This window comes from Ammodytes marinus (assembly GCF_949987685.1).
Source record: "Ammodytes marinus genome assembly, chromosome: 11".
NCBI lineage: Eukaryota > Metazoa > Chordata > Actinopteri > Uranoscopiformes > Ammodytidae > Ammodytes > Ammodytes marinus.
In genome coordinates, this window is record NC_137215.1 from 27,231,503 (window position 1) to 27,257,576 (window position 26,074).

The window sequence follows — 26,074 nt, forward strand, 5'->3', positions numbered from 1 at the left end:
GAACAATGTTTGAGAGAAATGGTACAATTGTGTATCTGAAATTAATTTTAGATCTTTAAGTCCATCTCATGAAAAATGGGAGCAAAACAAAAGTGTTGCGTTTATAAGTGGGTTTAAGTGGGGGTTGAAAAGTCGCTAAATATAGCGTCAAAATCGCAAAGTTGGGTACACTGCATGCGACTTCGCGAGCAACCGTTAGTAGATCCGAACGTTGTTGTTATTGTTGCCAGGTAACCAGTTACTGGGCGCCAATGCCAGCGCCCCAAACCCTCCGTTATAACTGAATGGCAATAGAAATTGATAGGGCCACTCTGAGTGAACGAGGGTTTGGGGCGCCGTGAACTGGCGCCCGTAGAAGCCAAATGAGTCAGTTTAGACCTTGAATTTCGCCATGGACTGTAAATACAGTGCCAGAATATAAATTCAGTGTGCATTCTTAAGTAAAATTAAATTGTTTAGTTGCCTCAAATTAACACACACAATTTATTTATTTTTTTTGGGGGGGGGTGCCTTAGCGCAGGGCCACAATCTTGGCCGCATGAAGTAGGACATCCGGGTACTTCTAACCATCCTAAATCTGGCCACAAAAATCGGGACATCCTAAATCTTTTTTCTACATACTATATAGTAGAAAGTATGCGATTCGGAACGCAACCTGTGTCTCATGGCAACAGCCAGAGTGTACAGTCAGATCAAATTAAAGTCATTATTGCCACCACAATGCCTCACTACTTCATTCCTCTGCAAAGTTGATCAGGCAGCTAGAGCTAGTTAGCCTGCAGCTACGAGCCAAAACAAGAACTCTTGCGTAGCGAGACCAGTACTTTTCCTGCAGCCTTAGTGATGTGCAGTTTGTACCCATATCTTTTCAAATATAGGGCCTGTCAAAAACTGTGGCGCTATTTAGGAGGTAAGGAGGTAAAAAGGCCAACGCAATTGCATAACCTTGTACCTGCGTAATATTTTAGGACGATTTAAAGTTATCAAACATTATACAGCAGTTGGTTCTGAGCGAGTGATTTGATTGGACGAGAGACCTTCTGAGCGTTCTGAAGGAGTGCTGATATTAGCCAACAACATCACTCGGGACTGTTCACCAAACTGTAGACCAACTGTCAAAATCACTCCGCGGCTCACTGATGATGAGCCGGAGCTTCACTTATGTGTTATCTGTGTGTGTGACTCAGGTTGACTGTGGCGAGTCTCTCCCCTGTGAGAGGGCATCGCTGCCACACACAGACAGAGACAGTGTGCGGTAGTCGCTCACACTCACGTTACTGAAGACAGCAATAGTGTGTGGAGATAAACTCAGGCTGCTGAATAATACGAGCGCAGCATATTAGCCTAGCCTAGCTTACCCACCTCATTGTATAACGTTACTTCCCCCGGGCCGAAATACACTCATAAACTCTGGGAAATTAAGCGTGGGGGTTTGGATTGGGCAGCGGACCTTATTACCAACTAGATTAAGATCCGCCGTTCCGTTTCTTTGGTGATTTTTACGGGACATCGGGCCGCCGTGGTTAATGTGACCAGAGTAAACAAAGCAAGACGAGTTCACTCGCGTTGCTAAGTTGTTGCTTAGCAACGCGCTCCGCTCTGATTGCTGTTGTCGAACTATTTGTGTTGGCGGAAGCAAATACATTCTTAAATGATTAAAGATAACATTTTAAAGTTAACTTGTGAATTTCAGATGTAAAACTGCTGTATAAAAGCAATAGCACACTCGAGGTCGCATGTTGTCGCTCTATATCAGCACTGCTGTGTTTCTCTTCGGCACTCGGCCTGCGGCCTCGTGCCTACGACCGAATCACAGCAGTGCTGATATAGAGCGACAACATGCTCCCTCTCGTGTGCTATTGCTTAATTGGATACCGCTCAACCGTATAGTCTTGTTTGTTTAATAGGGTAAGTAAAAAGTAATTTATCTCATTTATTTAAACATGTTCATGGTCTGGTTTATTTAATATGTAAATAGTTATTCCTTATATTTAATGTCATTGACTCATTGTTTATCAATAAATAATATTTCATTAACATCACGCAGTATTAACTGTAGGCAGCCTGAGCTGATTGAAGAGAAAGCTTTGGGACTGGGCAACCTGGATGGTGGTAGTTCAGAGCTATATACTATACACACTATACACTAGATATATAGTCTTTCCACTATTGGCTCCGATGTCAAGCTGGGTGAAAATAGTAGCAAATAATTTGGAGACACTGGGTCGGATGAATTAGAAGCTATTGAAGAAAGACACATGGATTTTCCATAGAAATATATAGGGGAAGGTGGGGTGATTTGTGCAACTTTTTACTCAAAGTGATTTTAAAGTGAGGCCTTGACAGTTATGTCTCCAACTCAAATATGTACATATATTTCAGGATGTTGTGCATCCCTGGCAATAAAAACTTTGGATCTGGAATAAACTGTTTAAGAAATATAGCTTTCGGAAAAAAAGTTGTCTTGTCGCACAAATCACCCCACTACGTGGGGTGATTTGTGCGTCATTGTGTCACAATGACAAAGTCACCATCATCATCTTTCTGGCCATCTGAACTCTCATCAGTGGTGTCGTTAAGTGGAATTGAGATGTCACTCTCTTCTGAGCTACTGTAGACAATCACTTTCTTTTGGTGACCAGCGTATACAGCCATGCCACTGGCACAACTCTCAGAAATGTACTTTGCACTAGTTGATCCGTGCTTGTGGAACCAACTGCCACCTGACAAATGTGATTCCCCCTACATTTCTGCCTTTAAATCAAGGCTCAAAACCCATATGTACACCCTGGTGTTTCCTCCCCATTAACCTCTGCACTACTTACTTACCTCTGCACTACTATCTGTGTTTATGTGGATGTATGGGCTTTACGTCTTTTATTTTGGTTATTGTTATTTTACCTTCATTGTTTACCTACTGAATGCACTATGTACAGCACTTTGGACAGTGCAAACTGTCATAAATGTGCTTTTATAAATACATTTTACTTACTTACTTACTTATAACTCACCCAGGCCCTTGCGCACAAATCACCCCATCCCCAGAATTTTGGATAATAGGCATGATGCAGCAATTTAGGGTTGACATTGTGCTAATTATATAGACTCAAAGTGTAGCATACCAAAGCACTAAAACATGTGTCAAATGTTTTCAAACGTGTCTATAATTGTTCAGACACAATAATCAAAAAACCTTGATCATGGAAATTTTACTTTGAAAGGCAAAACACAGTTTTTTGAGCTTAAATGTGCTTATATCTTATTCCTTGTGTCTCCCTTCTTTACAGGATGAGTCAAATGGATGGCTCTTCTTAAATATGTGGTCACATTTCCAATTTCTTCCACGGTTTTCTAGAAACAATGAGTTTTGCAACTTCCAAAATGCACAAATCACCCCACCTTCCCCTATTTGAAATAAAATATTATGCAGGGTCCTCTGGGATGGGCTTAGTGCTCTTTTTCTTTTACGGGACATATTTTTCTGTAATATAATGAATTCATTTAAATGCAGTGAGAGGAACGAAGCAGAAGAACTCTGTTGTCCAGCTACTGTATCTTTTTTTCCACAGACGAGGCTGAAATAGGCTATAGACTATACACAGTGCATGGCCAACTGAGGGCAGCCCCATTTTCAAATATTTTTAAATAAACTCAATACACACTGTGCATGCCATGGACTTGAACGTGACGTGATCAGTTAACCTTGGATTACCTCCAAGATGAACTGATTCAATTATCAAGCTATTAACTATCTACCAAAACATTGTATTCCTTTTATTGTATGATAATTTACATTTACATAATATGATGTTGATATCAAACACACAAACTAAAAAAAAAAGTCGTGACCCTAAGCAACCGCTCATTTCGCTTATGCCTCGGGCCGGCTCTGGCCCCTGGCTACCGCCGCCCCTGATCCAAACCCTCAGGCCATCTCAGGTGTACGCAGTGTTCCCATGATCAAATCAAAGATAAGGCCAAGTTGTGAATCAGAGGAAAATGTTTTTTTTTTTTAATGAAACTTGCCTAACCTTGCCCTGCCTCGCCTCATGCAGACAGTACTGCAGCATCCATTCTTCCATAACCAAACGTATGCCTAATATACACTAGAAGAGTCTGAAAGGACTTTGAAAAGACTAAAGCCTGCACCATCTTACATCAACTTTTAAGATTATGATTATTTACCATTCCACTCATGGTGCTTTAATGTGATTTCAGTCAAATATAAAAGGTATATTGAAAATTCATTCTTTGCATATCCCCTCTTAAGTTACCACACTTTGTAGGGGGTCGGAGCAGTTTGGGGTTCAGTGTCTTGCTCAAGGACACAATGGTAGAGATGTTGGGCACTGTAGATCTAATAGCAGCCACCACTAGTATTACTACTCACACCCTCCTGTGTGGATACAACACAATAACCCATATATGCACATGAAGTGGGGGAAGTTATAGAAATTCAAATACAGTTATACAACAAATATTTTAGCCTTCACTTTCAACTTTTCTCATGATTCAGTTATGGGAAGATAAAGGACAATGATCCTCTCTTTACCCCTCCAGTGTTTCCCACTGCATTGACGCGAAACATGTGAAGGCCACTTTGTACAAACAATTACTTTCATTGATTAAATTAATGAGCCTCAGAAATCAGTTATTCTTGATTGCAGTCTATTTAGAGCCATCACCATGGACAACACACTTCAGCCTTAAACAGTCACACATCTGCCCCTTTTGGGCCCCTACTCTGGCCTCCAAATAGGCGAGTATGCGGTGCTGATGCGATGTGATGCTGCATGTGGCAAGCGGGGCAAGGCATGATTAGGCAAGTTTGATTATGAAGCAACAATGTGCTCATAAAGATCTCTGATTTACAACTTGGCCGTGACTCTAGTTTTGATCCTGGGAACACAGAGTAAACCTGTTTTAATTGCCTTAAAACAAGAGGGGACTGTGAGTTTGCTGTTCTGGTTCCCATGCTGTGCAACAAGCACTTTGTAACCTTGGAAGTGTGTTGCCTTCTCCATACTACAGCTGATCATAACAATCTAGTCTTTTTTTAATTCTATCCTCAATAGCAGAAAGTATGGGGATTGGAATTCAGGGACACATTCACACATAACAAATTTAGCCTCACTGTTCCCAGTATAAAGCACAAAAGCCTTAAGGCCTTAAGTGTTGAAAAAACATTTGGTTTTGTTTGATTGACTGTATTCCCAGAGTAACCTATCACAGTTATCATCTCTGAAGTGTTCAAATGTAAAGTCTTCTATAAGAAAAAAAGTGAGACTGTGGCCATCTGTGTTGACTGTCATGATTTAATAATCCTCATGCTCCTGAACGGTTTAAAATCAAAGGAAACACAAATAGCTTATCCTAGAAATCAAAGTAAATAGAAGAAAATAGAGACAGAAACAATCCAATGCTATGGTGTGGTATACAGGCCTCAACCTCTTATTTTAAATTAGCGTTTAACATTTAATTAAAATTGCTGTATAAAACTTGTAGGGGAGAGTGGGGTGTGCCACTTTTTACCCAAAGTGACTTTAAAGTGAGGCCTTGACAGTAAAGTCTCCAACTCAAATATGTACATATATTTCAGGGTGTTGTGCATCCCTGGCAATAAAAACTTTGGATCTGGAATACACTGTTGAAGAAATATAGCATTCGGAAAAACGTTTTCTTGTGGCACAACTTGCCCTCGGTGTGGTGTAAGTTCTGCCATTGGAGAGAATACCATGGGGTAAATTGTGCCAATTATATATATCTCATAAACTGTAATGCAAGACAAATCCATTAGACAATCACTTATTTAAGGTTTATTTAAAGTAAATATTTCACAAAGATTGAAGGACAATTTTCTTAAACAAGGCCTAGCAGATCTAATGGTTTTACCTGCAAAGCTCACAATGACAAAGTCACCATCATCATCTTTCTGGCCATCTGAATCAGTGGTGTCGTTAAGTGGAATGGAGATGTCACTCTCTTCTGAGCTACTGTAGACAATCACTTTCTTTTGGTGACCAGCGTATACAGCGCACAACTCTCAGAAATTTACTTTGCACTAGCTGCTCCGCCCTTGTAGAACCAACTGCCACCTGGTATATGCGATTCCCCCTCCATGTCTGCCTTTAAATCAAGGCTTAAAACTAGTGCTGTCAAACGATTAAAATATTTAATCGCGATTAATCGCATTAATGTCATAGTTAACTCGCGATTAATCAAATTTTTATTTATTCTAGCCTGAATGTCCCTTGATTTCTTTTTGTCCCATTATTGTTTCTCATTTTAATGCTCTTATCACACCCATTCTAATTATGATACTAAAGAAGAAATACACTGAATTACAATGATGTCTACACCATTGTAATTCAGTGTATTTCTTCTAAAATAGTTGATACAACAGCATGTGAAACAACGACCACAACATTTCCTAGGCCATGACGAGCGTTAATTGCGCGATAAAAAAATTGACGCCGTTAAAATGGGTTTGCGTTAACGCCGTTAATAACGCGATAAAAAAATTGACGCCGTTAAAATGGGTTTGCGTTAACGCCGTTAATAACGCGATAAAAAAATTGACGCCGTTAAAATGGGTTTGCGTTAACGCCGTTAATAACGCGATAAACTGACAGCACTACTTAAAACCCATCTGTACAGCCTGGTTTTTCCTCCCCATTAACTATCTTACCTCTGCACTACTATCTTTGTTTATATTCGGATGTCCGGGCTTTATGTCTTTTATTTTTGTTATTTTACTTTAATCTTTTACCTACTGAATGCACTATGTACAGCACTTTGGACAGTGCAAACTGTTATAAATGTGCTTTTATAAATGCATTGTACTTACTTACTTACTTACTTACTTACTTATAACTCACCCAGGGCTGTACGCTTATTTTTTTAGGTGGTAGCACTGGTGCTAGCAAGCAAAAAAATTCAGTAGCACAAAAATAAATTTGGTAGCACACAAAGTAGGCTATGATTGAAAACTTGCATAACCTTAACCCTTGCATTTTGCTCTAATTACCTTTGAGCATGTCATCCTGGTCTCATTTGAGATTCACAATTAATATGATATCCTAGTGGGTGCAGTAATAATTGTAGAAAAATTAATAGGGGTGCACTGATTGCGATTTAGAAAAAAGAATCTAACCTGCCAATTGCAATTTTTTGCTGATTCAGAATTATTATTATAATGTCCTTCTGTTAATTAAAACCAAACTTTAAAACATTAAACATAGCCTATTAAATAAATAAGTATACATATTGGTACAATTTAGGATAAATTAAATAGGTTGTTGTGAATGTGTTGGGAGTAGCTTTTCAGTGGCTTATTTAAAACTTTGTAAATAGACTAGGCTACTGTTGACTGCTCTCTGCAGCTGAATGAGTTGCCTTTCAAGCTAGAAAAAAGCGCTAACCTCCTGTTCTTACCGGCTTCAAAATAAAAGTCAACTAACGTTTGGCTAATAACAGGCTTTTAATGTGAAGGCGCACAGGAAATGTTCTGTTTGTACACGAGCTAACTTAACTGCGGTAATGTGCCGTCTCCTTCCGGTAATTGCCGTTGGTGAAGTTTTTATACCTAGAATCGCTGCACCCGCACAGATCCCGAGCACACATCTTTCACCAGCCAAAGTGGAGGGTGGACTCAATAACTTACTTTCCTAAGACTCATTTACCCGCAGTGTTAATGTAGAGCCCTCTAAGCAGTGTTGTGCATCTCTCCTCTGTGTTTCAAAGAGACAGCATCTGCTCATTATCAACCTGTCGCACGAGTGCTAATGGGTTCGTATTCATCATCGCACGTGATCAATTTCAGTAGCAAATGCGATCAAAACTGTCCTACTGTACAGCCCTGAACTCACCCCATGCCCACTGGCACAAATCACCCCAACCCCAGAATTTTGGATAATAAGCATGATGCAGCAGTTTAGGGCTGACATCTTGCTAACTATATAGACACAAAGTGTAGCATACTAAAGCACTAAAACATGTGTCAAATGTTTTCAAACGTGTCTATAATTGTTCAGACACAATAATCAAAAAACCTTGATCATGGACATTTTTTTGAGCTTAAATGTGCTTATATATTATTCCATTTTTTTCCCTTCTTTACAGGATGAGTTAAATGGATGGCTTGTCTTAAATAGCTGGTCACTTTTCCAATTTCTTTTATGGTTTTCTAGAAACAAGGGGTGGCACAACTTCCCCACCGGCACAACTCAGGCCACTCTCCCGTATATCTAAATATTATTATTTGCTGACAACATATATTGCCGTTTAAGGTACTTTTGCAACAAAACAAAATCATATTATGAATACTAAATTGAGCTTGAACTCTTACTAAACAAAGGAATATTCTAATCATTCGGGCCAGCCCTATGGACGAGGGACCCCTCCCCTGTTGCTTTTCCTGGGGCTTCTTGCTTTCAGTTACACCTTTTTAGATGAAGGTACAAAATCTTCAATGACTTTATGATTATCCATACATGATTTGCATAATTATTTGGTGGATACACTACTCGAAAAAACGAGCAAGTGTTTGCCAAGCCATTTCCCTGGTACAACAATAGGATGTAAGACACCTTTAGCCTGTAATACCCACCACATATCACAAGATGGCAGCAGGACTATAAAGAATAAAAGCCTGCCTGTGTTTGCACACCTCTCTTCTCTCATATCTTGGTCGATGACATAATCCCTCTGCCGATGAAAAGGAGGGAATTCTGTTTGAAAGCAAGGAGGATGGACAATATAAGAGAAGCAAACCTCTTCTTTAAGCTGCTGAGGCAAATTTAAAAAGGAATAATTATTAATAATGATTAGGACAATATTGTGTTCATTTATTTGGGTTTATTTCCTCATGTCACCCAATGGTTGCCACATTTAATGAAGTAATCCTCCATTCATGTTATAATACAAATACTAATTGATCAGATTCATATAGGGCTTTTATAGATACTCAAAGACGCCTATATCAAAGACATTGAGAAAAAGATGAAAGATTATCCCCTCCCCCATTCCCTGCATGGTGCTCAATGGTGTGTGAGGAATGCCCTTGCTTTGCACCAGCTATTAATTATTCAGCTAAATTAATATGCACATTGTGACTGTAAAATTACCTACAAATAAATAAGCTTACCCTCACCGGCACCCACCTCCCACATTGGAGCGAGATTGTGTGGTCTGGGTCGCTATCAAGTTGTTCTCTACACTATCCGTTTGCTCTTAATGCAGTAGTAATTATTCCAAGCAATTTAACAAATGCTGTTTGTCATTGATCTCACCACACTGTACCTCATCACACCTGTGTGTGTGTGTGTGTGTGTGTGTGTGTGTGTGTGTGTGTGTGTGTGTGTGTGTGCGCAGTGTAAGCGTGAGACATCAGAAGTTGCGGCTGGTCACCATGGAAACCCCCCTACCCAGGCACAATTTTCCCAATTGGCGAAAAGCCTGCTGATGTGGTTCCCTCAGTCAAAATGCTGATGGAGAGATAATAAAACAGTATCAAGGGTGAAGGATCAGGCACTTACCCAACAATCCTATAATCCTGTGTTAATACGTGACATGGCCTTTTACACTTTCCATTGAACATGTAGCTTTACAGCACACTGTAGGCCTACTATACAACCTGCTGCTGACATTGACCTTTGCTTCAAGGTTAGCAAGGCAGCTTCACTCACTTCTGCAGTGCTTCACAAGATGTCGTTTGATTACCCCCCCGCACCCGCCCCCCCGTGTTTATTGTGACACAGATTAGAGCTTCACTGATTGTCAATAGAAAGCATTCAGCTGAATTGATTTTTATTTTATTTTAAAGCGGCATGTTAATCAAATTCAACACCAGCTGGCTCAAATGTTCCACGAGATGACCACTTTAACAAAAATGCCAGGGCCACAAAGGAGTTGTTAAAATGCCAAAAAAAAATCACCTGAAAGATTGGTCTTTAATGTTGAACATGTATTTCCCAGGCCTATATGAGTTTGCTATAAGCTGCAAAGCAATGTGCCTGATTGAATTAGGTTGTAAATCACTTGCTATTGATAACAGGGCAATACATTGAACCCCAAAGTGCTCCCTTAGGTCATAAAGCACCTTGCATGGTTGCTCGCTGCCATCCGTGTGTGTGTGTGTGTGTGTGTGTGTGTGTGTGTGTGTGTGTGAGTGTGAGAGTGTGTGTGAATGGGTGAATTATAGGCACATTAAAACACACTTGGATAAAAGCACAATATAAATGCAGCCATTTACCTTTTCCCTCTCACAACCTCACTCGTTCATGTTTAACCAGCTGCATGTTCTACAAGTATAGGAGCACATCTGTCATAGCCAGATCAGGTCTACATAGGTCCAACATGTGCTGTGCTCTCAACAGCTCGCCATTATGCAGCAGATTCAAATACAACATATTGCCATTGACAAAAGTTTGTGTTACTGGGGAACTGTCTTTGTCTCCATAGAAATGGTGGCTGAGGATCGTGGCTAATACAGCCTCATGCTATCAAATTCTGACAAAAAAAATAGATTTTTCAGAATAGTAATAGATACAAAGTACACATATTTAAAACTGATGGTCATCACATTCATATTTCGTATTGCTGAGGCATCAGGGACAATGAACTGTTTCTGTGGTGAGAAATATTGCGGATATCATTTAAATACAAAACTGAATTGATACCAAGGTGTGTGACAAAGCAGTGATACTTCACAACCTAGTATTGAATACAGGTTGTTGTAGCCAATAAGCCTGTTATCTGCTTTCACTTTCCCTCACTCTAACCAGCACTAAACCTCTTTTTTAGTTTGTTGATTGGTCTTTTAATTGGAAGGGAACCGAATAAAAAGCATTGTTGTGAATAGAACACTTCACCATTGATACCTATTGCACACCCCTAGGGCCACTGAACCAGCCTCAGTATTTGACGAGTTGAGAGTGAGAGTCCTTTTGGCTCAGCAGGCCTATGTGGTTTCTGGATGGCTCTTTGTTTGCTCTCAACACTCTAGTTTGGAATGTAAGCATGTTGTAAAGGCCTGGTTAAATAAAGGTACAATTAAATGGATCTTCATGTCTGAATGGCAGTGTAGTGCTCAGTCACACTGTATATGCTTTGCACAGATATCTGGGAACAGACACACAAGGGCCCGGCGATTAGTATATGCTTTAATCACTGACAAATGAACTGCAACATCACAACGCATGCCTCAGACACTCCAGGGAGCTTATAGATAGGACACCTCCCTCCTTTCTAATTAAGACAGCTCTTTCACTTTGGTAGTGTTTACTACATCACGCTCTCACAGGCCACTCACTGTCTAATCTAGCACCTCGAGTTATGGCTGAAAAGGTTGCGTTGAAATGTCGAGGTATTCAATCTCCATCGTGGGCCATTAAAAAATGTATTTCTGAAAAGTGGGTGGGGGGCGCACTATAGGGGGAGAGATATGTTTCACCGTTAATAACACGGTCAACACGGGCCAATTATTTGCTCTGTCTTCAACTGGATATAGAGGCACGAATAAAAGGCAGGGGAGAGATAAGGGGCTGACAGTAAAATAAAGAGAGCAAATTAGTATTGCTCTTGTACTATTATGAAAAGTGCTACTCATTCACGTTGATTGCATATTATATTGCGTATATTTTCATTAAGCTGAGGATGGATCATCACAAGAAATACACTCGTATTACATGTAATGCAGCCAGGCTTACAAACCCTCTGTGAAAAAAAATGTGTGTATTAAAAAGTGAAATATTAATGTCAAAGAGTCCATCTAACAATTATCACATCTACTACATAATTGACTGTATATACTGTACATAACACTAACAGGCCTTTATGAGAGACTATCCTCAGAAACTGTTGAGATTAAAAAGATAGTGCTTGTTGAACGCATCGATTCAATTTAATTGAAAAATACCATGATAAGCCCATACCAGGCCTTGACAATATTCTACAAGTGTTCTACACATCACATACACATTTAGGGTAATACACTCATTTATTTTTCTTAGAGAGATATAACTATTAGTTGGTTAGCCACCCTTAGCATTTAAAGAACCTACTATTACACCTACAGCTATGGACTGCTGTGCCTGGTCCCACTTTGTAATTAGGCTATAGCGTGACAATGGCAGTGAATCTGTTAAAAATAGCAAACTTAATCTGGGTCACAACAGCCGTTTTAGGGATAGATCAAAAAGTGCTTGTGCTCCACCACCGGTGAGCACCTCTTCAGAAGTCCAAATCACTAACTATCCTCACAAAGACACACTCACTGCCCCACTTTGAGTACTTTGTTGTCTAAGATTGTGTGTCTCTCATATAATGGATTGGATTTATATAGCGCTTTTCAAGGCACTCAAAGCGCTTTACAGGGTTCCAGGTTCCACTCGTTCACACACAGTCATACCGGTGATGGTAAACTACGATAGCAGCCACAGCTGCCCTGGTGCAGACTGACGAAAGCGTGGCTGCCATTCAGCGCCAACGGCCCCTCCGACCACCACCTCAAACATACAGCAATCATACACATTCACACACACATATAGCTTAAATGAAATGTAGTACAAACACTGTGGAATAAGGATTGTTGAGGGACACAAACCTAAATCAATGGCTTAACCTAACCTCGATTTATTTTATTTTATATCAAGTATATCATTTTATGAAATTCCTGATCATGCCAAGATTTATTTTGTCATTACTTTTTATTTCAACTCTCGCTACATTCCTCATGTTAGAGTATACAATTAAGATGAGGTATCTACTCCTTAAGTACATTTTCAACAGTTGGATGTTATTAGTCGATTAGATTGTAATGAAAAGGCTTTATAAACAACTGCAGCACACTCATTTCACAATGTGAGATTTAGTTACTGTTTTCAACTGCTGTTTGCAGTTAATAGCTACAGCCCATTACCCTTGGTAAAATGTAACATTTCTGGGTCGAGTGCGGATTAAACAAAAGGGTTACATACATGTTTTATCAGTGAGCTTTGGTGGGTTCTTCTCTAACTTTGGACGTTGGAGAAATTTTAAGTATAATTGCTGAGGCATTAAGCAAAACATAATTCCCAGAACTGTGGAATAACAATACATTTTGGGAAATGTCTTCCAGCCTTGCCAGATGTCAATGTTTGACCTGAGCTGTTTGACTCATGTTATTAGTTACGTGTTGAGGGCTGAATCAATGACAAGAAATACAGTAAGAATACAACTGTTTGCTAAATATATTTAGCAGGCAGACCGGTGAGGGGTTTGGCATGGTGTGTAGAGCTCCAACCTCTACACACCATGGTGGCCCCCGGCGAGTGTTAATTTTGAGCCCTGGTCACAGCAATGTATGAGACAAGAGAAACTGGAACTACTGTTTTGGTTAAATTTGTGGCATTTTGAGAGTTTGATATTTTTAACATCATAGGCCTCTACATTGAATCCTGAGGAATCGGCTGGATAATTTTTGTTGCACCACCAACCCCCATTTCTTTGATGTTTTTTGTCATTTCTGTGGCATACCCTTGTTGTTGTTTTATAGAATATTTCTTCCGTTGTTTGTGAGCACCTAGCTTGTTTCATCCCCATGTCATATCTCGCCATACATACTGTATTTACCTCTCCAATCAATAGTTACTAACTGAGACCAGCTCTTTCATAGTGCAGACATGTGTGAAGGAAGTTCTTTTAAGGTTGGAGGTCAACTCAGGTGGAAGAATATTTCAAGGAGACTCGGATGAATTATGAAGCAATATTTATTACAGACTTGGCCAAGGAGAACCGGACTGCAACTCAGGTGACTTGCACTTCAATTCTGACAGACACATCCTGAGAGCTGTGTATTAACCTCAAGCTATATCTAACACTTTCCCGGTTCGGGCACCAAGCGTACCGATATTTTGGTTCAGAGCTGAACACAGTGAACCATAACATTCTGGAGTAGAAGGAGATGAGACATTATCTATACAACTGACCTAAGTGTCTCCTAACAGGGTCCAAGGCTGACCTAGAGTATGTGAGACAGACACACAAGATAGGCATACATGCCCTAATCTCTACCATTAATATTATATATAATATTACCAAACATTCCCTCACAACATGGATTTGGCAATATTCAATAGGACAAAATGAAGTGAGACCAGGTTGCAATATTGCGTGATGATGGCAGTGTGCAGAAACAGGACCTGGTCCATCAACCAGGGACAGCCCTTGTCTGGTCTGTTCTACCGGTCATTATGTTTGATGTGTCCACTGAGACAGCTCCATGTGATTCCTGTGTCTAGCAGACTGGGCTCTGGCTCTTCATAGTGCAGTCAGAACATGTTATCTACAGAGAACCATTCTGCAGCAACGGGCGCACACACACACACACACAAATATACAATAAGTGCTGGCTGGTTCAAAGGGATTAAGGTTTTAGAGATAAGCAGTCATTTGATTTGAGTTATAGTGTTGGATAAGGAGGATTATTCAATTGTTTTCACGATTTTGTGCATGGGTCTGGATACGGTTTTCATAGGTCAGTTAAAATAAATTATGTAAAAGAAAAAAAACATTTAACTCGGATTTTATATGGCTTTTATATGTTTTTTGTGCAACAACAAAATATACTAATACCAATCTGTCGACCTATAGATAGATGGATAGATAGACAGATAGACAGTGAGATGTGTAATCTATTCTTTAATAAGAAGAGGTGTTGCAAGTGTGCAGGAGTGAGCAGTATTTTCAAAGATTTGCAAATGATCACAGTTAAAGGTATACAAGTTACACCTGTATATTTATGAACTCTTTTGAAAAGTACACCTGCAAGAAAAAATAACATGTTTTGTTAATACACACCTGACAAGTTATTTTTTCCACAGTGTTAATTAACTACTTTAACACCTTGCCAGCATACATTATATAGCATTGCACCTATGACTTCTTCTGACATAATGAGTATCTCAATGCATCAGTGGGTCACGTGTGTATGTGTATTTTGTACATGTGTGTGTTGCATGTGCGCGTGTGTGTTTCCTCGAGGGGCACTACACATTTTGGTGCTTAGCCAATCATGACACTGAGTGGCTTCAAAATGGCTGCTTAGGGGTCAGTCATGCAAAGAGGAGGAATGTGATATTTAGCAGAGAAGACACAGTTTTACATCATTTAAATAGAACTCTGCCATGGAAGCATTTACAAGTACCTTGTACACAAAAAAATAAGATGAACTAGCTGTCAATGAAATTCAAATAGCTAATTTATTAAAACCCAAGAGTGTCAATAAAGACATCTGAGTCAGGCAGTTTCAAAGTCAGGTAGATTTTTACTTGCCAGCAAAGTAAGGAGTCAAATCAAGCATCACAAGTGTTACATGATTGAGCGGAGAATGAACAGAAGAACACAAGCTTATATCCCCAAGATGTGTATGCGTGCGTTGTTACATTTGGTTTGTGTGTGTTATCAAAGCAGGTGTTGTATCCCCAGACAAATATGTGTTGACAGTATTAGGGAGGTTTCTTTCAAGGTCTTTCAGTGTTTCTCATGGACATAATTTATCCATGTGAAAATGTGCATGTTGCATATCTGTCTGAACATTTACTGGAACAAAGTTTACAGCAAACAGCATGGATCTATTAGCAATATCTCTTTGTAAATAAAATTCCGTTAACAGTAGCATTAATGTGGTTCAGTAAAGAGACTTTTTAATGCATTCATCAGCCCCTTGAAGCCATCTATCCAGGCATCTGATAACTATTAGTTCCTTCTAGTCCTTCTATCAGTCCATCATTTTGTCTCTCCTGTCCCACCTCTTTCCCGCATCACTCTCCACCCCTCAAGGTGAAAAAGAGCAGAGGGACAGGATCAGATCCAGCCCTCGGCGTTTGTCACATTTCATTCCCGCACGATTCACTTTCCCCCATGTGTCATGTCACGCTACTGTCGACACTGTCAGGTGACACAGAAGAGCTTGAAAAATCTTCTTTTGAAAACGAATGAGATGAGACTTGAGGTCGCCCCTGATATTGTTCAGTTCTTACTCGGCTGCTACACTCTTCTCATGTAACCCCTCCTGAACGCTGCATATGTATTAACAGTTTAATACGTTGCTAAAACTCACTTTTGTTGCATTGGCCTTTAAGGCGAGACACCCCAGGTGAATAGGGATTTTTTTTTAACTTATAGATATCATCATGAAACTTTGCCAGTTGATTACTGACACAAACACAATCATTTTTTGTATTACATGTTTTTCTTTAATATTTTATTAAATATGCAAATATGGCAATATTTAACCAATTATGCGTAAATTTGGGTCATTTTTCGAGAAAGATTTTGAGATGTTGGATAAAGCCAGAGTTAAAATCTCTATTTTATTTTAACCACATATTAGTTTCTAAAGTTTTTACACAACAGATTTTGGATACAGCCTTTTTTCATTTAATAAATCAAAAAAGACTATGTACATGTCTTAGAAATGCATTTTCGGCATGTTTTTAGGAGGAAAATGTATCATAAATCAGACAATTAACAATATATTAACAAATCCTTCTGTAAAAACCTTTAAAATAGTGCTATGAATGATCATAGAAAGTTTGGTTGATGTCAGTGGTCTAGAAGTTGAGATATCTTTCGCAGAGTATTGGAAAAAGCTCATTTTGAGAAAACGGCCGTTAAAGATAAAAACGTGAATTCTGCTGATAATAGCTAGAGTAATTTATTGAATTAGGCCCTACACCCTTCAATGCCATATAGGCCTACCACTGCTTAACATATATAAACCATAGCATAGTAACATTTACATCCACATGCTAATTTAAACGTGGTTAATTCATTATTAGCCACTGTCTGTCAACCTGCTCCTGTCGGCACAGACGCTCTCTCTCCCCACCATCTCCCCTCTGATCGTCTGACAGTCTGTGTCTCTCCGACGTGATCGGCGTGATTTACATGTCTTTAACACTTCTCCCCTTCAAATGGCGATCATGTAATGTCCGTAGCCAATTGATTAAGTATTTTTTTTGTCTTGGTTTGGCATATTTTCGACGTTTTTCCCATTTTATTTTGTGATTTTCGAGCTACCCGGGGCTAGCATCACGTGATGCCTTTTAGCGAATCACATCGTCAGAAATGTGCATTAGCCAATGAGGTCGCTTTCCTAGCATTGAATCCCTCCTCACACTTTCACGATTGGTTACTGATACAAAGGAAATGACCATATTTGGATCAGATAACGTTGTTCTTGAGATTCAGAGCTTTCCAACAGTACCATGGTTATTATGATTCATACAGCGGTCGCGGTGCTGTATGTTACGTTAGAATGCTCACTTTTGACGAATTTAGGAGCAAAATACAGACGCAAGCAGTCAAAGTTTAGTAAAATAAACACCTAAAACGTATATTTTGGACATTTTATCCATACTAGTATGAAAGAAGACATGTTATGGAAGCTAAATAGACACAAATCTCAAAATTGACCAGTGCTTAAAAAACGATGTTTTTGCCTGCCGTGTCTCGCCTTAACACAAGTTGAGACTTTGTCACTCCTAACCTTTTTTTCATGTAGGGTGAATTCGGGTAATGTGGGACATTGGGTAATCTGGGACACCTAAGCTTAAGTGTGTTTATTTCCCTTCCTATACATTTTTTTTTCACAAGACTTTTACTATTGGTTTAGCATGGATGTCATGTGACTGAAATGATATGACATGATAAGATTGATGTCACAGGAAGGGGTGGGGCATTGATCAAACAGACGCTCCCCTTGGATTTGCAAGAATAGGTCAGTGACATAGGATTCTGATGAATGTAATGCTAAGGATATAAACCTGTAATAAGCAACAAATGTTCCTATTTTTTTTACATAATTATGTTTGTGATATGTTCAAGCAACAACATATGCAATAATATTTTGAAAATTTGTTTTAGATTTATTTTTTTCAATCATTTTGTTGTCGTCCCAGATTATCAAATATGATTGATAATCTGGGACAGCATGGTTTGGGTAATCTGGGACAGTAATTTTAAAGTAGAGTTGGCTGTTCTGGAGAACGCTTGTTGTCAAAATCACCTTTTCTCACCAATAAATGAATATCTCTTCACAATCCACTACCTGTCTGTACTGTGTGTGAGCAGTACAAAAAATCAAAAATGAAAAAAAAAGAAAACAAAAGGTTTAAGCTCAGTCATCCTAGCTAGCAGCAATGCTATCAATATAGGCTAAACTACTGATCAGTTTATACTTTGGCTTTGATAAGAATTTGGCTTTAAATGTATTACTATATTACTGTTACTATAATCATTACATATTGACAGGCTTATTGTAACACTTGCTACAGTAGGCTACTACTAAAAACACGTTACATGTATTTTCCTAGTGATAAATCTTAGCCTTCATCGATAGCATTGTTGCTAACTAGGTTAGGTCGGTCCGATTCCCTTTGTTTACATACCAGTTTACAGAACCTAGGCTGTTTGTTAACACCAGATTAGTTTTAGTGTACAGACAGTATGGACAGGTAGCCTAGTGGACAGGTAGTGGATCATGAGGAGATATTCACTGATTTTGTTAAACAGTGACTTTGACAACAAGCGTTCTCCAGAATTGTTGACTGCACCTTTAATTTATCCAAATTAAATACATTTATATTAGGGACCACCTGAAGTTGCATAGACCTACATAGTTATTCAGGGTTTATAACATTACATTACAGTCAGATGCATAACCAGTGCTAAAGTACCAGTGCAAGTCACAATACAATATCTGCTAAAATATGAAAATACTCAATAATTAACCAAATTAAATGTGTGCAGAATACGATGGCGCCACAGTGTAAGGAAAAGAGAGGACGACAGAAAGAGAGAGGAAGAGAGAGAGAGAGAGATGAGAGTTGTAGGAAAAAACTAAATCAGTGGAGTGAGACACGGATGAAGGGAGCTATAGCTGAGTACAGGGAGCTAGTGGAGGAAGGCAGAGTCCCTCAACTTCGTTTACTAGCCAAATCCTGGAATGTTCCAAAATCAACCCTTCAGAGAAGAGCTAAAGGCACAGGGGAGCACAAGCACAAAATTGGGAGGAAGCCCTTCATCTCCAAGGAGGATGAAAACGTCCTGGCAGACCTCATAAAGATGCTCGGCAAAAGAGGCTTTCCCCTCAGGATGGAAGACATCCAGCACCTCGCATTCCAGTTTGCCCAAAAGAAAATGATAAAGGGCTTCTCTGAAACCAAGAAAAAAGCTGGCTACTGCTGGTTTCAAGGCTTCTTGAAGAGAAATCCTACCCTAAGTATAAGAAAGCCCGAAGGTCTTTCTGCTGCAAGAGCAGCTGGCTTCAACCGGCCAGTAGTAATGAAGTGGTTCAGCGAGTTGGAGGACATGATCAAGTCCCTCGGCCTCGAGAACGCACCAGACCACATCTGGAATTGTGACGAGACTGGCCTGCAGGATCACTTTCTCTCCACCAGGGTGGTTGCTGAGGTCGGGGGACCATGCTTCGAGGTAACGGCAGGTGAAAAGGGAGTGACAACCACCTGCCTTGCCAGTTTAAATGCTGCCGGTGGGTACGGCACCACCATGATAATATTTAAAGGGAAACGGCTGAGGGCAGAGTGGCTCCAGGGCTGTCCACCGAACACCGTGGTAAGGATGTCGGATAACGGTTGGATAAACAGCCAGCTGTTTTTTGAGTGGGGGAGGCAATTCGTGTTACACTGCCTCCAAAGAGACGATCCACGTCCACATGTTCTGCTCCTAGATGGACACAGCTCCCACGTCTACAACATGGACTTCCTCAACCTCATGAAGGAAAACAATGTGCATGTGGTTGGATTGCCTGCCCACACAACCCACTACCTGCAGCCGGCAGACAGGGCTTTTTTTAAAAGCCTTAAGCACCACTGGAGGCTGGAAGGGAGGGCTATCACCAGGGAGAGTGGGGGGAAGAGGCTTGACAGAACATTGTTTTTGCCTGTGTTTTCCAAGGCCTGGAGCAAGGCAGCGACCCCTTCAAATGCCATTGCTGGCTTCCGGGGCAGTGGGATCTATCCATTAAATCCAGCCCACATTGATGAGGCCCTCTTTGTGCCAAGTGAAACAACAGAGAGACATCTACCACACCTCCATCCTGAGGCCCATCTCCATCCTGAGGCCCACCTCCATCCTGAGGCCGATCTCCATCCTGAGGCCCACCTCCATCCTGAGGCCCATCTCCATCCTGAGGCCCACCCCCATCCTGAGGCCCATCTCCATCCTCACCTCCATCCTGAGGCCCACCTCCATCCTGAGGCCCATCTCCATCCTGAGGCCGATCTCCATCCTGAGGCCCACCTCCATCCTGAGGCCCATCTCCATCCTGAGGCCCACCTCCATCCTGAGGCCGATCTCCATCCTGAGGCCCACCTCCATCCTGAGGCCCATCTCCATCCTGAGGCCCACCTCCATCCTGAGGCCCATCTCCATCCTGAGGCCCATCCTCTGCATGGTCCTGTTTTAGAAGCCACTCTCCCTCCATACCTCCACCCTGAGGCCTATCTCCTGCAGGACCCTCTTATGCCCAATGACGCGATACCTGTGGCACATGAGGTTGAGGTCGAGATTTTGCAGGCGGGAGTGTCCTTCAAGGACCTTGTGAATGTTCCCTTCCGAGAGAGGCCAACAGCAGTCCGGAAGAGAACAAAACCACCTTCCTACCACCTGACAAGTGAGCAGCATTTTGAGTACGTCCAGGGGAAGGGAAAGGCGAAACAGCCAAAGCCAAAGCCAAAACCGAAGCCAAAGCCAAAGCCAAAGCCAACACAAACGAATCATGAGCCATGTGTCATCTGCAATCATACCTATGGGGACAGAGGTGACCCAAAAGCAACTGAAGGGTGGCTGTCCTGTGCTGTCTGCAGCCAATGGTACCATCAGACATGTGCGGAGGAAAATGGCGTCCTCGATGACGATGGTTCTTTTATTTGCAAGGACTGTTTCTTCCTTATTTAACCTTCAGTGCATCCTTAAAAAAAATCACACTCTGCCTCCTTCGGCGCTTAAGATGTCACTTTGAATTGATATGTAGATAAAAATAACATGAATGTATTTTTCCACCAATTTTTTTTTATAACTTTCTTTTTCAACTCGAGTCCTCACCATACAAACCATATTCATCTTTATTTTAAGGATTTTAACCCTTTAAATTCCAGTTGTTTTAGAAAAAGTTACTAGTTTTTTTTAATGGAAAACCACAAAATATCAATTAAAAGATAAACAATTAGTCTGAATTGGATTTTTTTGAGGGGGATTATAAGAGTGTGATAGATGTAAAAACTTTGCAATGAAATTGATTTGAATGCATTTTTATATTTTTTTATATCTAAGATTTAAAAAAAGACTCACACTCAGCCTCCTTCGGCACTTAAGATGTCACTTTTTATTGAATTGATATGTAGATAAAAATAACATGAATGTATTTTTCCACCAATTTTTTTTATAACTTTCTTTTTCAACTCGAGTCCTCACCCTACAAACCATATTCATCTTTATTTTAAGGATTTTAAAGTTTGAAGTTAGAAAGCTTCCTGAAAAGTTACTGTTTCACTGTTGTTGTTTACAGCAGCAGGGCCCACGTTTCTGTTTCAAATGCATTTTAGACTTTTGTTTAGTTCCAGTTCCAACTAGTATTTAATATTAGTATTTCCTGCGCCACTGCGCATGCACACCACACAAGTGCGAGTTGTTAAAAGTGGCGACAAAAGGGCAGAGAGCAGCAAACCCATATGACCTGCACTGGCTTTGTGTCTGTTTACGTTTTTGTATGAGAGCTGAATTCCAATACAGCACTTTTTTTTTCACTTTTGTACACCTTATACTGGTATTGTGCTAATGTTTTATTTGTTACCAGAAATGAAGGCACCTGGTTCTTACTTCTTAAAAAAAGTAAAAAAATAAAATTTAATAATTTTACTCTTTCTTGTGTATTTCTACTTGATACTGAATCGATATCGAAACATTTCAATCAATATCGAATCGAAATCGAATCGAATCGTGACTTAATGAATCGAAATCGAATCGAATCGTGAGATTCTTGACAATACCCAGCCCTAACATAGACAGTAAATATGTTTTGTAAATTTACTGCAGGCTCTGTGAATGTTAACAAATCCCCCTCCTCTGAAACTGCATAGTGCACATTTAAAGGAATGATGAATGTTAGGGATTTAAATAAAAAAGTAAGGTGATTGAGGCTCTTTTTTTTAGGATAATATAAGTGTCCCAGATTACCAAGTGACCTGTCCCACATTATCAAATTCAAGCCGAAAATTTATTTTGGCACACATTACACTAAAAGGTGTGGCATTCCTCAGCTGGGTACTATATCTACATTATTTCTTCTATTCTTGTGAGAAAACATCTTGGGGTTTTCAGAAATGTACAATATGTTGAGATTATGTGTTAGATAGATGTCGCAAAAGGTCGCTGAAGTCAAAATTGCCAAAAGTGTCCCACATTACCCGAATTCACCCTATCTTATATGTTATTTTGTATTGTATCTTGTACTTGTCTTTGGTCAACTGATGTTGTTTTTAAATGTGCTATAGAAATAATTTTGACTTTGACTTTTGACTTTGATATGTAGAGTGATGATGAAGCTTGTGGCTGGAGTTAAGGAGGAAGATATAGGTGTGTCATATGGGACATATCATTTAATGGCGGCACCACAACCTGAGTGTTTTTCCCTGACCTTGATAATGACTTTGCCTGCCTGGGTTGTACTTTGGTGGCAAAGCACAGAGCACCAGTTCCACTTTCCCCAAACTTCCAAAAAGCCCAGTCTGCTCTTGATTGACCCTGAATATAAGAGAGATCTTGGGGGGGAGCTTATCACAGGTGGCGGTAGTGGTTAGTAAGGTTGTTAATCGAAGAGGGAAGGGGGCGTGGCCTATTCCCTCATGACTTCATAATGGGAGAGAAATTTTAGTGGGGTTTTTGAACTTAGGTTTTCAGAACGGTGAAGGAGGAGAAAGGGTTATTTTTTCCTCACCGGGGACCTGTATTAATGTTAAAAAAACATGTAAAAGAACATTTTGTATAATAGACAAACTTTAAATTGAAAAAAATCTATATATATTTTATTCAATACGCAGTAGATGCATTTACTTCAGGGCATGATGTGGTTAAAGCAGAGGAGTCGTTGAATTGTCTGCGTTTGAGGGATATGATTCTAACGGTATCTCTTGTTCACAGCTGCTTAATTCTGGATGAGAAGCCTTTTCCTTCACTTCATTAAACCACTGCAGCCACCTGAAGGCACTGGGACACATATGTGGATAAATCTGCAGCAATCTTCTGCCTTAATTAAATCGCATGCAAACCACACCAGGCCTGCATCAAAATAACCACACACGTCTATACATGTGCATAACGTTAGGCTAAAACTCAATATTGTTCATGATTTATGAGAGAGACCCTACTGATTCATTCTATCAATCTACACCCGCTTTCCAATAATAATAATTTAAAAAAAAATCTACTGCTGCAAAGGCTGCTGTTGAATTTGTGTTTGAAGACACACTTTAATTATGTTCACTCTGAAATACAGTCCGGACAGCTTAAACATTTCACCCTATGAATTCATAACCTTCCTCTCCAACACATTTATTTATTGGTTTATTTGAGGGACATTGCACACTAATAAACAGTCAGACTGTAAGTGAGCCAAAGTCAGCCTAATAGGCTAGTTTGCATCTGTTGTCCCCTGCCAGATATTAAAAAGGCAACCTAAAATTACAGAAATAAAATGTACAAACAAAGATTAAAAAACAACATAGTCGACTCAGAACATACAGTAACACATACTAAGAATGAATTGACAGACATAGATCCTAGACCGATCAAGAAGAAGAGGACAGGAAAGGACAAAAGGTAATGGTCTTTTCTCTACCTGCCACCGCTGGAGGACTCAAATATGGCAGTAATCCCCCAGGTCTCCAAGCAGGATTGACACCCAACCACAAAGAAAATGTCATCGTCTCCTCATCCACAACCTCCCTCTCACTCTGTGGCCCAGAATGGTATACCTTGCTGTGGGAGAGGTGGTAGAGGTCCCTGGAGAGCTGTACCTTGTACAGATTATAACGCTAGCTGAAAGGGCAAGGTCAGTGAAGGCTACATTCAGCTTCAGCAAAGTGAGTTTGCACTAGCTGTAGTGTGCTCCGCCTCAGTATTTCTTGAGACGCATCGCTTATTTTTATTGTGGAAAAAGGGCGTGAGACTGTCTCTTTAAGAAAATGGATGTTTAATTATATTTGGTTGACAAATTGTCAATGCATCCACATCCATGTTCACTCAATCAAGCATAGTGTGTGTGTATATATATATATATATATATATATATATATATATATATATATATATATATATATATATATATATATATATATATATATATAGGGAGCTCTCTGTCTGTTTGCATTAAACAATGTTTATCTCCTCAAAGCTGAATTACCTTTATACTGTATAGTCCAAGTCCAAACAAGATAAAGGCATCCTCAAGGCTTTATTTCAAATCAATACCTAGAGCATTAGCGATTCATCTGTCTGTCTGTAATTCACAATCGCAATATGATGTTGATTCTAAAAACTGAATTAATAAAGTAGTGTAAGAGTGGAAGTAGATTTTGAACAAAGCGCTATCTGAGAGATGCGTACTGGTGACACCTTGTTAGGAGAAAAGGTGGTGTTCGTAATTAGCAGGTTTGAGATGGAAGTAACAAGATGTCGACACACTTGGATGGTTTACTAAAAATAGAGACGGAAACTACGCAAAGTGAATTAATCTGCTGCTCCTTTGTAAATCATACATTTGAATTGAAAAGCTTTTTATTTTTTTGCGACAGCTGGATTCCGTGGTAAATCCCAGGGCCTGATGTCTATTTTTGAAGCCCTATACCTACATAGCAATGGCGTGTCATTATCACCATGTCACTTGGACAACTTGGGAAATTACATTTAGAAATGATGACGGCATGCATGCAGTTTCTTCTTTGCTTTATCTCTCTCTTTCACACAAACACACACACACACACACACACACACACACACACACACACACACACACACACACACACACACACACACACACACACACACACACACACACACACACACACACACACACACACACACACACACACAAATTATTGCTACCACTATGGATGCAGATGCCATCATCCATTACATACTGCTACTTTGCTTCCGGCTACACAGACAGCGACAGGTTTAGGGAGGGTGGGCTGTATACCTCTAATTAACCCACTTTAACAGTTAGGGTGGTAATCCAAGCCACATCAATCAAGTGTAATTGGTCTAAGCCTGCAGAAAATGCAGCGTTAACGTATCAACCATTCCCGGGGGGAACGGAGGAGAGTACTATAAAATGCAAACTGTGTGAGTGGTTAATGGGGTTTTCTCCTGGGTCATATACGTCTTTCTGTGCTAACACATAGGTGCGTGCAGACCTCTGATTGCTGGTTTTTGACATTTATTGTATGACATTTTAATAGGTATGTAGATATACAGTATATGTACAGTATATACTCCACACTGGCAGTGTCATGGCATTGTGTCAGGAAACACCACTGTCCTATTCATCAGGGTCAGTTTGAGAAACTCCAGAAAAGAAGCGTGTTTTTTTAGAATCATTTGCACAATCAGAACATCTTAGGAACCTTTTTAATACCTATTCCAGCAGAACAGCATAACTTAAGTGTACTACGGGGGTCAAATGATACTGCTTTTTGCAGCTAGTGTGCGTAGCAGTGTAGACTAGGTTGAAGTCTAGATTGGGTGGACCAATGCAGGTATAAATGTGAGGTCGCCAAAGTAAATTTCCTTTTACCCGAAAAAGCCCAATTACTAAGAACTAAGAAAAATGGCTCTGTTGTGATAACAGTCAATATTATCACCTGGCGCGCAATAGGCAGAAACATAGTGACAGTGATTTATTGTATCTACAGTTCATTTAGCACTAGACAGAAACATAGTGTCTTAATTCTTATTATGTAATTGTGTTAGCCTCATAGCATAATTGCCTTAATCATATTTACTCTACTCTACT